We start from the raw sequence: 12,801 nt of genomic DNA, 5'->3' as shown, positions 1-12,801 counted from the left end.
GAGTAATCCTTGGCATATCCTTCCCTGCTAACCGCTTCAGGCCTTAAACGCCATGATTGATAAATAAACTAAAAATACCCAACAGCTCTTGGTTTTTCCCATTAGAGCTAACCATGAAACAGACGAATTCACACTACAGAAACCAAAAAAAAAAAATCCAAAAGTTCAAGCCTAAACAAAATGACTTTATAAGTTCAACCACACGTTTGAAATACAAATTAATTCTTTTATGGATCAAAACTTCTAAGGCAGAAAGAAGCAAACTTTACAAAATTGCTTAAACTATGGCTCAATTTGGTACAAGCTTTCATTTTAGCACTAATCCAATTGCTAGTGACAAGTGTAAAGCCTAGGTGAGCCTTTTCAGGAAGTACAGAAATGACCTAGAAACTCACACATCAACACAGACTGCTGGTCTCCTAAAAGAGGAACAAGCAAGCAATTAGCACCAATTTTTGATATTTACATCACACCTCTCATTCCTACTGGGCTCTCAAGAGAAAAAAAAAGAAGCATGCAAAAAGGATGGAGGAGGGCAGGTGGTAAATTGAAGGCACAGAACTAATAAGCGGATTTCCTAACGATCCCAATTTATCCAATTCCCACGCAGCAATGAACCCATCAAATTACACTACTTTCAAAAAGAAGATGATTTAGGTCACCTATTTATTACAATATAACTTAAGAAAAAATGTATGTCAATACAGTACTCTAGGTTACCCTATAAAAATAACAGGCAGCAAAACCAAGCTCTCCTGAGCTCAAAAATGGAGGCACCCTGTGCTGAATCTGTAGCTCTTTCTAACAACTTTCCTCCCTTTCTTCCAAAGCTAAACTCCCTGAATGGACAATTTAGCCTAGCTTTCTTCTTCAACAGCTATGTCCGACTTTACTCCCTTGAATTTGACATGTCACAGCACTGAAACATCTACGACTGCAAACCACGCTCCCTATCTAATCTACTCACTCACTTAAGAGGTCAAAATTTCTTCAACTTCCCAGTTGTGTCAATTTCACCATTCTTGGAATTTTCTTCTCTGTTGAATTCCACAGATATCACAGCAGAATTTCCCAAAGTGTGTCCCTGGGAAACCCAGGATAAAGAGATCTCCATGGGAGGAGAAAAAGGACTTTATGAGGACATACATTGCCATCTTAAAGATTCAGTCCCTCCTTTTACAAACACTTATTAGGTGTCTATGCTGTGTCAGGCACTGCTCTAGGTGCCTGAGTTACATCAGTGAACAAAACAGACAAAAATATCTACACTCATGAAGCTCACAGTCTAGTAGGAAGAGGCTGACAGTAAATAAAAAACCAAATATCACTTTAAATACAATATGTTAGAAGGTGATAAGTGCTGTGGGGAAAAAAAAGTAACACAGATAGAGTGAAGGGGATGAGAAATAGAGCAAGGACACGTTTTCTGTTTTAAACATGGTAGTCAAAGTATCTTTCCGAGAAGGTGGCATTTGAGAGTTAGTTAGCCATACAGATACCTGGGGGAAAGTGCCACTGACACAGGAAACAGTAAGTGCAAGAGCCCTAAGCTAATAAAGCGCCTAAGTTCTGTTCCAGAAAGAGAAAGAGATGAATCAGGAGCAGAGTAAAGGAGGAAGAGAACGATAAATCAGAGAGTCAACTAGAAGCCAGATCATAAAAGGCCTTGCAGGCCACTGGAAGGACTGATAAATTTATCCTTAGTGAAATGGGAAACTACTATAGAAAAAAGTGGTAAGAGTTGAACAGAATCACTTGAGGTGAGAAGGGACCAGGCAGAGCATATATTTGAAAGTAGAGCCAGTGTGGCTGCTAATGAATTGGATGAGAAAGAGGAAAAAGAAAGGGATCAAGGATGACTCCAAGGTTTTTGATATGAGCAACTTTATTTTTAATCTCAATTCCTTTGGGCATTTTACACATTAAAGAAAATAAGTGATATATTACTTACATGGCATTTTTTACTAAAGGGAAAAGACAGAGTTGCCATCAACTGAAATCGGGAAATAAGTTTTGTGGGGGAAGACAAGGAATTCCGTTTTGGACAGGTAAGTTTTAGATGCCTAACAGATAACCAAGTGGAAATGTCGGGTAGAAAGTTGGATACATGAATCCACACTTGGAGAAACAGATCTTGGTTGGAGATAGAAATAATGGCCCATATTACTAAAGAATCTGAGAGGTTCTAAAGCAAGTTTAACTTTGCTTAAACTAGAGTTTACCAGACTTACTTGGCCATGGCACCCTTTGTTCAAGGGATATCTGTTAACAGTCTATGCAAGAAGCCTTTCCTAGGATACACACCGGGGAACTCTGCTCTCCCAAGTCCTCCTATTCTTTTGTCCACTTTGCTCTTTACACTCCATCTTCCTTGAGAAGGAAGGCAACCCAAGCCTCTCTGCCCTGTGCTCTCTTCCTTTCATGTAAACTCCCCCAGAGCCTTCATCTAGTCCATACCTCCAAACACTTCCCTACTCTCCAAGGCTCTAAAACACCAGAAATTGGAGATGTCAAAAACAAAACACATATTTTCTCTCATAAAAACTGTTCACATTTCAGTTGATCTTTTCCAAATTCTCCTCTCACAACCATTCTCTAAATCTAGTCAGTCACAATGTCAGCTGCATTCTTTCCAGCATCTCAGAGTCTACCATTCCTCTCCATATCTATATTCATCTTAGTTCCTCATGCCAGGCTTACTCCAGTAACCGCTGAGTCTTAGGGTTCTCCAAGCTTGAGTTCATCCCACAAACTGCTGTCAGATTAACTGTCCTAAAATGCTACTTCCATCACATCATTTCCCTGTGAAGAATTCATAGTGGGCTTTCAGTACCCTGACAGATTAAACGCAAATTCAGATTCCTAGCTTTTAAGCCCACCAACAACAGTCTCACCCATTCAACTTCATTTTCACTGCTATCTAATTCCAATCTTGCTAAAACGGTTTTTGAAATAGTCCCACATACTCAAAATCTCCTCATTCCTAAGGGATTTTACTTATGCTGTTCTCTCCCACATAAAACGCCCTTCTCTACATGTTCCTGCTATTTAAAGATGAAATTCCTTTCACAGCACATCCTCTCTTTCCTAAGTAGCCACATCGTATAGTAATCACCTTGCTTCACATTCCTTTAGTACTATTGCATTTGGTCTGACCCAGACCATCATGTGACTATTTACAATGGATTGGAAACATTTTTCTGTAGAGTCAGACAGAAACTACTCAAGTCTGCCATTGTGGCATGAAAGCAGCCACAGACAATATATAAAAAAATGACCATGGCTCTGCTCCAATAAAATTTTATTTTCAAAAACAGGAGGCAGGTGTGCCACAGTTTGCTGACTCCTGGTTTACATAATGACTATTTTTTTAATTAATTTATACAATTTATTGACACACAATTGACATTCAAATTTTCCCTGTGCTTTCAGACACAAGTAACTACATTAAAAAGGTAAATTAGACATTGCTCAATATCTATAAGATGGAAAAGTATCCTTTATCAAAGAAAATAAATTTTTTTGTGTCCCTAAACTCTGAAGGAAATTTCTCACATTAGGCTTTATAGATGGAATACAGAGTGCTATTATAAGCAATATTCTCAATAACATAAAGCAAAAGGAAATTTTATATTACTTCTTTTTTAAACAAACCCTGGATAAAGCCATGGGCATAACATAACATGTAGTTCAGCAAGAGTCTCAGCTAATGGGGTCCAAGTACAGAGTTTTCTGAGGGTCTAATCTAACTCAATAGAAAGTAGACTTTAGAGTATGCAGAGAAGCAGATGGTTATCGATGCATCACAGAACAGACTTATCCAAATGTCAGCGGTGATAGAGCTAAATAGAAGAAAATGTGGAGCTCTACTCTCTGATCCAGGCCCACAATGCTGGAATTCCAAAATACTTTGGGGACCAGATGAGTATCTGCGTAGGCAAATAGCTTATTATGGCAGCAAAGGAGCTGAACCATTCAGAGAGATGACTGTCTCCAGAAGGTGGGCCAATGGAGTACAAGAGCACTGTTTTCATCAAAATTACCTAAGAACAGATGACAAATATCTAAGCTTACAAGACAGCCCTTATTTCAGTGTGACACTTTACAGAATGAATACGTTTTTTTAAATCTACAGTGATTTTATCTTTCCTAACAAATGGCCATTAACCATTCTCAAAACCACTAGCCAAGGTACAATAAGATTTGATATCATCTTTGATTTGCTATCCGTGGACTATGAATTGCAAGTATCTTCCATCTGCTGGAGACTTATTTTTCAAGGTTAATCACAACCATTTGGCCTTTCAAGGTATCAAAGCATCCTATTCTTTTCGGGAATTTCAAAGAAGAGTACACGTGTTTGCTTTAGCATTGGCAGTGTAGCATGTGTCCTACTTTATTTTTAATCTCAACTTCCCTTGAGCATTTTATACATTAAAGAAAACAGTTTATATATTATTTCTTAGCATGCCATTCTTTGTTAAAAGGAAACCAGTCACAATATGCTCCATAAACCACATGTGACAAAAGAGTGTTTGATTTTAAAAGATTTATCGCCAACCTGTCAGGGTGCCTGTTTTGTCTGTCTAAATCTAAATCAGAGAGAGAATTTTTAATGAGGTCTTTAAGTTCCAAGTGAATCAAAGCATTTGTTTAACTTAAGCAATTATCATCTTATCTGCCAAGGTGTTTCAGTCCCATAAGAATACTTCCAAGAAAACAAATCTATCAGCTGTCCTCTAGAGGTAATAAAGGAGCAGTAGACAGATAAAGCACCTTAGGTTTTCGACTTTCTCAACAGCTTCTCTAGGATACGAAAATATATGACTATATACCACAAAGAAGTGCTTAGTGTCAAACTTCAAATGAAGGGCACAATCTGAAAAACAAGACTAAACCTATCTAATTATATTCACAAGTGGTATGGGAACCCAGGAGAGGTATTATGCAGGGAAGTGGGGGTGGCGGGGAGTGTATGAGAAAGTCTTTCAAGAGAATGACTTGACTTTGAGCACTGCTGACTACCAAATTTCTATACAGGAAACAGGGCAGCAGTGTAGGTAAAGTCAGGGTGTAGACAGTACATTCTTGAAGCCAGTTTATGTGGGCAATGTCATCAGCAGACTGATAAAATATATATAGTACATTCATATTAATGGGACCCTATGTTTCAGACACAAAATTTAGGACTTTTTTCCTCCTAACACTATCAACTATCCCAATTATCAGTTATGTATTTATTTAGTTTCTTCCTCAACAAATTAAGCTATGGACCATCAGCCTGAAGATTTTAAACACATATTTTGACAATTTTTTCTTTGCTATTACTTTTTTTGAACGGCTAATAGAAAAGCTGATGAGCACCATCAATAAATTTGAGCTAATCTTACAAGTTTATCAAGACTGTGGCCCAGAAGTACATTCCAGATTCTCCTAGATACTTGTCCCTGTCTCTTAGAAAGAAAAACTCTATACTTTTCAGCCACCCATACTGCTCTGCTGTCCAATATTTATATATCCCTTGTCCTTCTGCCTGCTTAGCTTCTCACCTACCACCTCTCGATCCCTAAGTATTTCTACACATCTTCTCTATCTGCCAGGATCTCACATCTGGGTTCTGTTTCATAACCCTGTATTAAATCCTGACGCCTGCTAGAAACTTAAGCTTAGCCTCAGCTCTTGCTTCAAAAGCTTCACAATCAGCTGCCACCTGTATTCTCAAATTAACAGGACAAGACCATTAGAGCCCTCCTAACTATGATTCATAAAAATGGAAAGATCATGGGGAAATAACAATGGAAAGATTTTAACACTAAAGACCAAGTGTAAGAAAACAGTAATTTTTAATCATTACATTCTCAAAGAGAACACTAAGTCATTGTTAAATTAAGCTTAGAGTAGAAAATACTTTTACGTCAGCCAGTAATTTCAAAATCAAGCCAAGGTAGGGGGCAACTAAGTGGGACGACAGAGCCACATGGTCACTATTATAATCAGAGAAAGCAGAAAGTGCATAGGTGTGGCAGAGACTGCTAACTATCCTTCGGTATCTGTGCTCCCCTTCTTCTATATTAATAAAACTGTAGCCTGACCATCTTCATTACATTTCCTCGCCACAGGTATGCTTAGGGATGACTAAGTATGTCATCAAGTTCTATCTAAGGGCGTTTAAGCAGATTGGACGTGCCACTTCCAGGCTAGAGCCTGCTTCCTCCACTCTCTCCCAACTGAAACCAGGTCTTGACAATAATTCAGATCCAATCATGTGCATGAAGATGATGCCTCTAGACATTGTTGAAAAAACAGGATGGAAGGAACCTGGATCCCCAAATGACAGCTTGGAGCAAAACTGCATACCTGGATCTCCAACTATCACATGAGGAAGAAACTTCTTTGTTTGAACCACTGCATTTTGGGATCTCTTTGTTGCAGTAGCTAGTACTTCCTTGATAAAACAGTGAACCTGAGATCATCTCCCTTCCACAATTTTTTTCACTGGAGAAATGAAGAAACTGAATGTCAGAGAGGTTAAGCAACTTGCCAAAAAAGTAAATTGCCCTGGCAGTTGGAGTGAGAAGAGAGGTTTCTTGACTTCCAACCCAATGTTTCCCTCGACCATCAGTAACATGAAGCATGACCAGCATGTTCCACATTACTGCATCACGTCCCAGGCATTTCAAGATCTATAATTCAAGTGCTGAGCAAATTTAGGTGACTATGAGTTCTGATGATCTCACCGGTTGCAATTTGCTAAAACATATCAAATTGCAATCAAATTCCTGCCTTTACAATTTAGTTCCTTCCCAGTTATATCACATGCTATTTACTCATAGATTTTGAAATGGGAGTCTAAAATAAGATCAAAGGCAGGAAATTCCAAGTTAGAACTGATTGCTGTCCAGGAGAACCAGGCACTAAAGGTAGAAACAAAACCACCAACTTCAATAATGTCTGATTTGTAACAATATTTTCTCCAATTATTCTTGAATAATCTTTTTTTTTAAGTGTCATTATATTTGTATGTATGTATATGCTAAATATACCAAGGACTACAGACGAAAAACAGTTATTTTTAAAAATATAAGGACATTTATCTCTAGAATTTTTACAGTATCCAATCTAAGTCTTCAAAGAAGTCTTCAAATTAGCTCCTTTATAACGAGCTGCACGTGAGATTCTGATGGCGGAAATGTGGTGGAGGCTGCCTTGTTCCCTGGCTTCTTTTATGTTAGCATAGGGACTTTTTCTTTTTCCTGCAATAGCATGTCATTGTCCATAAAATTGATAGGCAGGAAAAACAGAACCATTAAAACAAGGAAAAAATCAACAGAGGTCAATAAAAGTCATATTGGATTGCTAAAAACATTAGCTCCTTTATGAGATCATTTTTTTCCACTTGTACAATTTGTAAATATTTTTGCTCCACCAAAAGAACACTCAAATTACTTAGTACATTTTTAAAATAAATATTTTATGTTGATACAAAATAATCTTTACAGTGTATTCATAAAAAAACTGATGCCCAATCATTTTAAAAATTTTACTGATGAATAAATGTCTAATCTGAATGGCTAAAATCTCCATATTCATAATCTCATATCAAATACCATTCAGTTAACTAAAAATTAGTGAAACTACAGAATGTATTTTGGAGGTATTTTACTTGTATATCCTCCCCTCAAAAATGACTCAAATTTTGTGCACTGGTTCTGTAAAATAATCTACTTCTTAACAAATATTAACATGGTACAAACCAAAGTATTTACGGGGTAAGTATGTGACATTTGGGATTCTATAAAATACTCCAGTCTACCTCCAAGGGAATAAAAAAAGAGGGCATGATAGATAAAACAAGAATGTTTAAATGTTGATAACAGGGGGCCAGCCCCGTGGCCGAGTGGTTAAATTCACACGCTCCACTTCGGCAGCCCAAGGTTTCGCCAGTTCGGATCCTGGGCTCTGACATGGCACCACTCATCAGGCCACATTGAGGCAGCATCCCACATGCCACAACTAGAAGGACCCACAACTAGAATACACAACTATGTACTGGGGGGATTGGGGAGAAAAAGCAAAAAAGAAAGAAAAAGATTGGCAACAGTTGTTAGCTAAGGTGCCAATCTTTAAAAGAAAAAAAAATGTTGATAACAGACTGGTATATTGGAGTTTATAATACTATTCTACTTTTACATATGTTTGAAAATTTCCATAGTAAAAAGTTTTTAGCTCTTCCACCATATGAGGACACAGAGAGGAGTCATCACCTGTGAACCAGGAAGATGGCCCTCACTCAACCATGCTGGCACCCTAATCTCAGACTTCTAGCCCCCAAAACTGTGAGCATTAAATTTCTGTTGTTTATGAAAAAAATAAATTTCAAAACCCTACTATGTGGTTCTTCTAGGGGCCAGGCAATATTCTAAGCACTTTACCTGTATTAACTCATTTAACCCTGACAATAACCCTATGAGATAGGAACTCATCTTACAGAAAAAGAAACTGAGGCACAGAAGTTCAATCAGCTTTCCAAGGTCATATAGTAAGGTGGAATACAAATCGAGGTTGTCTGGGTACATATATACATGGAAAAGCCTCAAAAATATAAATTATGGGTGATTTTTATTTTTGCTTGTTCCTATTTTCTAATTTTTTCACAAGAACATGTTTTTATAATTTGAATAAAGTCACCAAAATATGAAAATATTTATTCAGATCCTAACTCATTCTTTAGAAACAGAGGATATGACTTTCTGAAACTTAAATCATCATTAAATGATAAGTTTATAAAATGATTTTAAATTTTTTAATCATGATTTAATGATGATAAAATCAAGTGTAGAAATGTATCATTAACAGGTGCCATAAGGTCAGCAGCAACAAACTAGGAAACTTTTAGAAATGATAAAAGATTACTTTGTTAGCTGCCTTACCAATGCTTTATGGAAAGAGTAATATTGAAAAGAGTCAATGTAATTTAACTAAATAGCTTGAGTTAACTTTAGACTATTTAAAAACTTACTTCCTCCATTTTAAAGGAAAAACATAACCGTTATAATTTTCCCATATAGACTCCTGAATAATTTTACACCAAAATAAAAACTCTTACTCTTCAAAAGAATTATGTAGACTGATTACAAGTTAAATGGCAACATTTTTCTTGATCGCTGCATACTGACCAATCAACCTCATTTCTTATTTTTCATGAAAACTATACTATTAAATTCATGTAGGATGGAATAGTTGAGCTATTTCAACTTGCATTCTTAGTACTAACAAAAGCTGAAGGTAAAATGAGAAAAGGAATTTTACAAGAAGATACTAAATTTCCTTACTGTTAACTACATCAATGTAGCCCAAGATGAACATGGAGATTATCTCTATATTCTAGTCCTGAATGCACACAATCACAAAAACAGCATAAACACCATATTGTTAGAAGAACCATCTGAAAACGTTCAGATAAATAAGAGGAATAGTGCACTGTGAAGCAATCTCATACATTTTTTTGCAAACCCTAAGACTGTCCATCGTGAAGGTGAGAAAACATGTTTAATCTGATTATGCTCACATTCTTACATTGCTCTATCCTCACAATGACAGAGCAAACTGACAAAGAGAGCAAAGTGCATGGGGTTTAGAGGCAGGAGACACATGAACCTGGATGTAAATCCTGGCTCCAGCACTAGCCATTAAAATTGAGGTTAATCACTTACTACCTTGAAGCCTGTTTCCTCATTGGTGAAATATGGGGACACCTGCCTCACAATGTGGTGTGAATAAGAATATGAAGTGTACCTGAAAGCCAAGAGCATCTTGACACAGTAGGTACTCTAAAAATCTGTGTTTCCTCCCTCCCTTGATACCACGTGGGATAGGCAAGGGAGATGAATGATAGAAAAGAATTTGAGTCTTAGTGATAAGCAAATCGTTTCTAATCAAAGACCAGGGTGAGATCTTGTATGTAAGTCGCCAGCTGGAGAAATAAGACACCAGCCCCAAGGTCAGAAAACACACGAGATTCCCATTCAAAATATAGTTGACTTCTAACTCACCTGCTGAAAACCTTTCAATAGCTTCCCACTGCACTTTGTAATAAATTCCAAACTCCTTACCACAACCAAAAGGTCCCACATGATTTGGACTCACAACTCTCCCTCAGTCAGAAAGCTTCAGCCACAATGACCTCCAGTTTGCTCCGTGAACCCCTCAACCTCTTTCCACGTCCAGGTCTGGAATTCTCAGGCCCCTCAGCCTCAAGCATTCTTGCTCTCGTTCAAACAGCTGACCCCTCTCTCCTTTCACGTCTTCCCTCGAGCCTTCCCTACCCCTCCAGCCTCAAGCAGTTCCCCACCCACTACCTGTAGTGATCCACTATGGTATCCTTCACAGCTTTTATCGCAATCTCAAATGATTGTTGTCTACTCAGTTCTGCTGCCCCTCTCCACCCCCCAGTAAAACGCAAACTCTTGAAGGCAGGGACCTGGTCTCTCTTTTTGACCATTATAACCCTAGCATACAACAAGTACCTGTTCAATAAAATAAACACAAAGCATGACACAGGATTTAGAGCACCAAGTTGGATGAAACAGCTCCTATGTGCCAAGCATGCCACAAAACATCTTAAGTAACTAATCCCATTGGACCTTCACAATAACTCTGAGGTAAATATTATTAACTCCATTTCCAACATAAGAAAATAGGAGCTCAGACAGGAAGAAACTTGCCTGAGGTTCTACTGTGGTATTAATAGCCAGGATTTATTGAGAGTTTTGCCATGTGCCAGGCAGGCACTGGGGAAGCACTAAATGCATTCTCTCACCCGATATTCAAAACAACCCCTGACACAAGTACTATTATTATCCTCATTTTCATATGAAAAACCAAATGAGGCAAAGAGAAGTCAAAATTAATTGCCTAATTATGTAAGAAGCAGAGCATGGATATGAACTGTGCAGTCCGTCTCCAAAGCCCCCATTCTCAGCTACCCCTCTATAAACTAGAGTTGACACATAGGTTTTGTGAAATTAAGATAATTCCTTAAAGCACTTCACTCAGAACCAGGCACATAACAAACATTTTTAAAATGTTAGCTATTATTAATCTTAGCCTAAATGCAATACCTTGTTTTTGCTATTATATCTTGCTGTATCCCAGGGAATCAAGCAAATCCTTAAAAAAAAAAAACCTGGGTTTGGATATACAGTGCTAAGTCAGGTTCCCAAAGCAGCTCATCAGCATATGCAAAGAGCTCTGTATCTTTGCATGTATTGCAATCCTGAAACATGTGATCAAGTCTAACATGCAAAAGTTACATATTTAAAGAAGTGCTCCATGTCCAGCACAAAAGAAAAAAATTATCAATCTAAACTTAAATCTCATTTGTGGCATCATCATCAGCAATCCACCTCCCACATTTGTATATGTTCTTTGATTTTATACTTTTATTTCATCATTGACCACTCAGGTTAAGTCCCATGAGCATCTAACAAAGGATAAAGATTGGCTACTTTCGTCATGGCAATTAGTGTTGATCTCCAGTAAGTCCACACTTCTTGCCACTGATATCAACACTTTCATATTTACATTTTCCATTTTTTTAAATAAATAAATACGCATTGAAATAGATGAAAGCAATTATTTGCCCAAATGATTACTGAAACACTACCACACAGACAGACAGCTACACTGCTACAAATGAATGCTTGGCTGGCAGGTAGCCCCACCATGTGACAGTTCAAAACACAGTTCAATGAGACAGAGAAATTTCTGTGTGGATGAGTTCACTTGTAAACACATAGAGTTTGAAAGAACAGTGGAATGTTCTGGAAGAAATGTCAAGAAGCAGGAAGATCAAGAGGAAGCCTCTGCATGTTTTTTCTCAGTTCCTGCAGCTGTCTCAAGAACAGGGCTTGAACTACAACTTGGCATCACATTCCAGGCAAGGAGAACATGAGGATTTAGTGCAGAGGGGCCACATTGCAGAGCTGGGCTCGGACAATTTCTAACAGCCCTTCTGGCTCTGAGAGGATTGCCATGAGTCCTCAAGATGTAGAAGATCTTCTCGTCTCACTATGAAGGGGCCAGCTTCCATCCGTGGAGCAGCTGCACCTGTTCAGACACCAGTGAAGCCGCATCTCAAGCAGGAAGGGTCCTCACTGACCAAGCCTGCTGCATTCCTCTCCTGGACTTCTTTTTTTTTTTTTAATTATTATTATTTTTTTCTCTCCTGGACTTCTAAGTTTCCTGAGGGAAGCAGCCGAGTCTTGTTCACTACTGCAAGGCCCAGCATGTAATAAGCAGTTAATAAATGTTTTTTGAGTTACTATGTTTAGCACAGTGCCTAATACACAATAGATGCAAAAAAGTGTTAGAATCAGAATTCTGTTTACTTTGTTTTCAGATCAACTGTCCAAAACACAAGGTGAGAAATAGAAGATAATCTATATCTATATCTTTCTCACTAATTAAGACGCATGAAACAAAGACCAAAATAAATTGATAATAACCAGAAGTAGAAAAATGAATTTGTAACAACTATATTTTCAAATTTCAATACAGTAACTTGATTTCAGTTATCAACACACTTAGGGTTTGAAAACAGTTCTTTTTAGACATACCCCCTTCTCTCAGCCTTTCTTTTTTTAACTAAGCAGATAACGTTTGTATAGGTCATATAAAGATGAACTTCAGTCGAATCCAAATCCCAAATCAGCAGAATCCAGATTAGTGAGATTTTATTACAGTTATTCATTTTGATACATTTTCTTAAAAAAAAATAAAAAGGTCAAAGAACACATGCAA

General features: G+C 37.6%; 1 protein-coding gene across 8 annotated transcripts in view; it reads right to left on the bottom strand.

Annotated features, from left to right (window-relative positions):
• The window catches only part of FOCAD (focadhesin), a 269,315-nt gene that overhangs the window by 241,815 nt on the left and 14,699 nt on the right, over positions 1-12,801 (bottom strand). The gene's annotated exons all lie outside the window — the stretch shown is intronic.

Source organism: Equus asinus, chromosome 23 (assembly GCF_041296235.1).
Source record: "Equus asinus isolate D_3611 breed Donkey chromosome 23, EquAss-T2T_v2, whole genome shotgun sequence".
NCBI classification, from domain to species: Eukaryota; Metazoa; Chordata; class Mammalia; order Perissodactyla; family Equidae; genus Equus; species Equus asinus.
The sequence above is the reverse complement of the archived record's forward strand: the minus strand, read 5'-3'. Positions and strand labels throughout refer to the sequence as shown.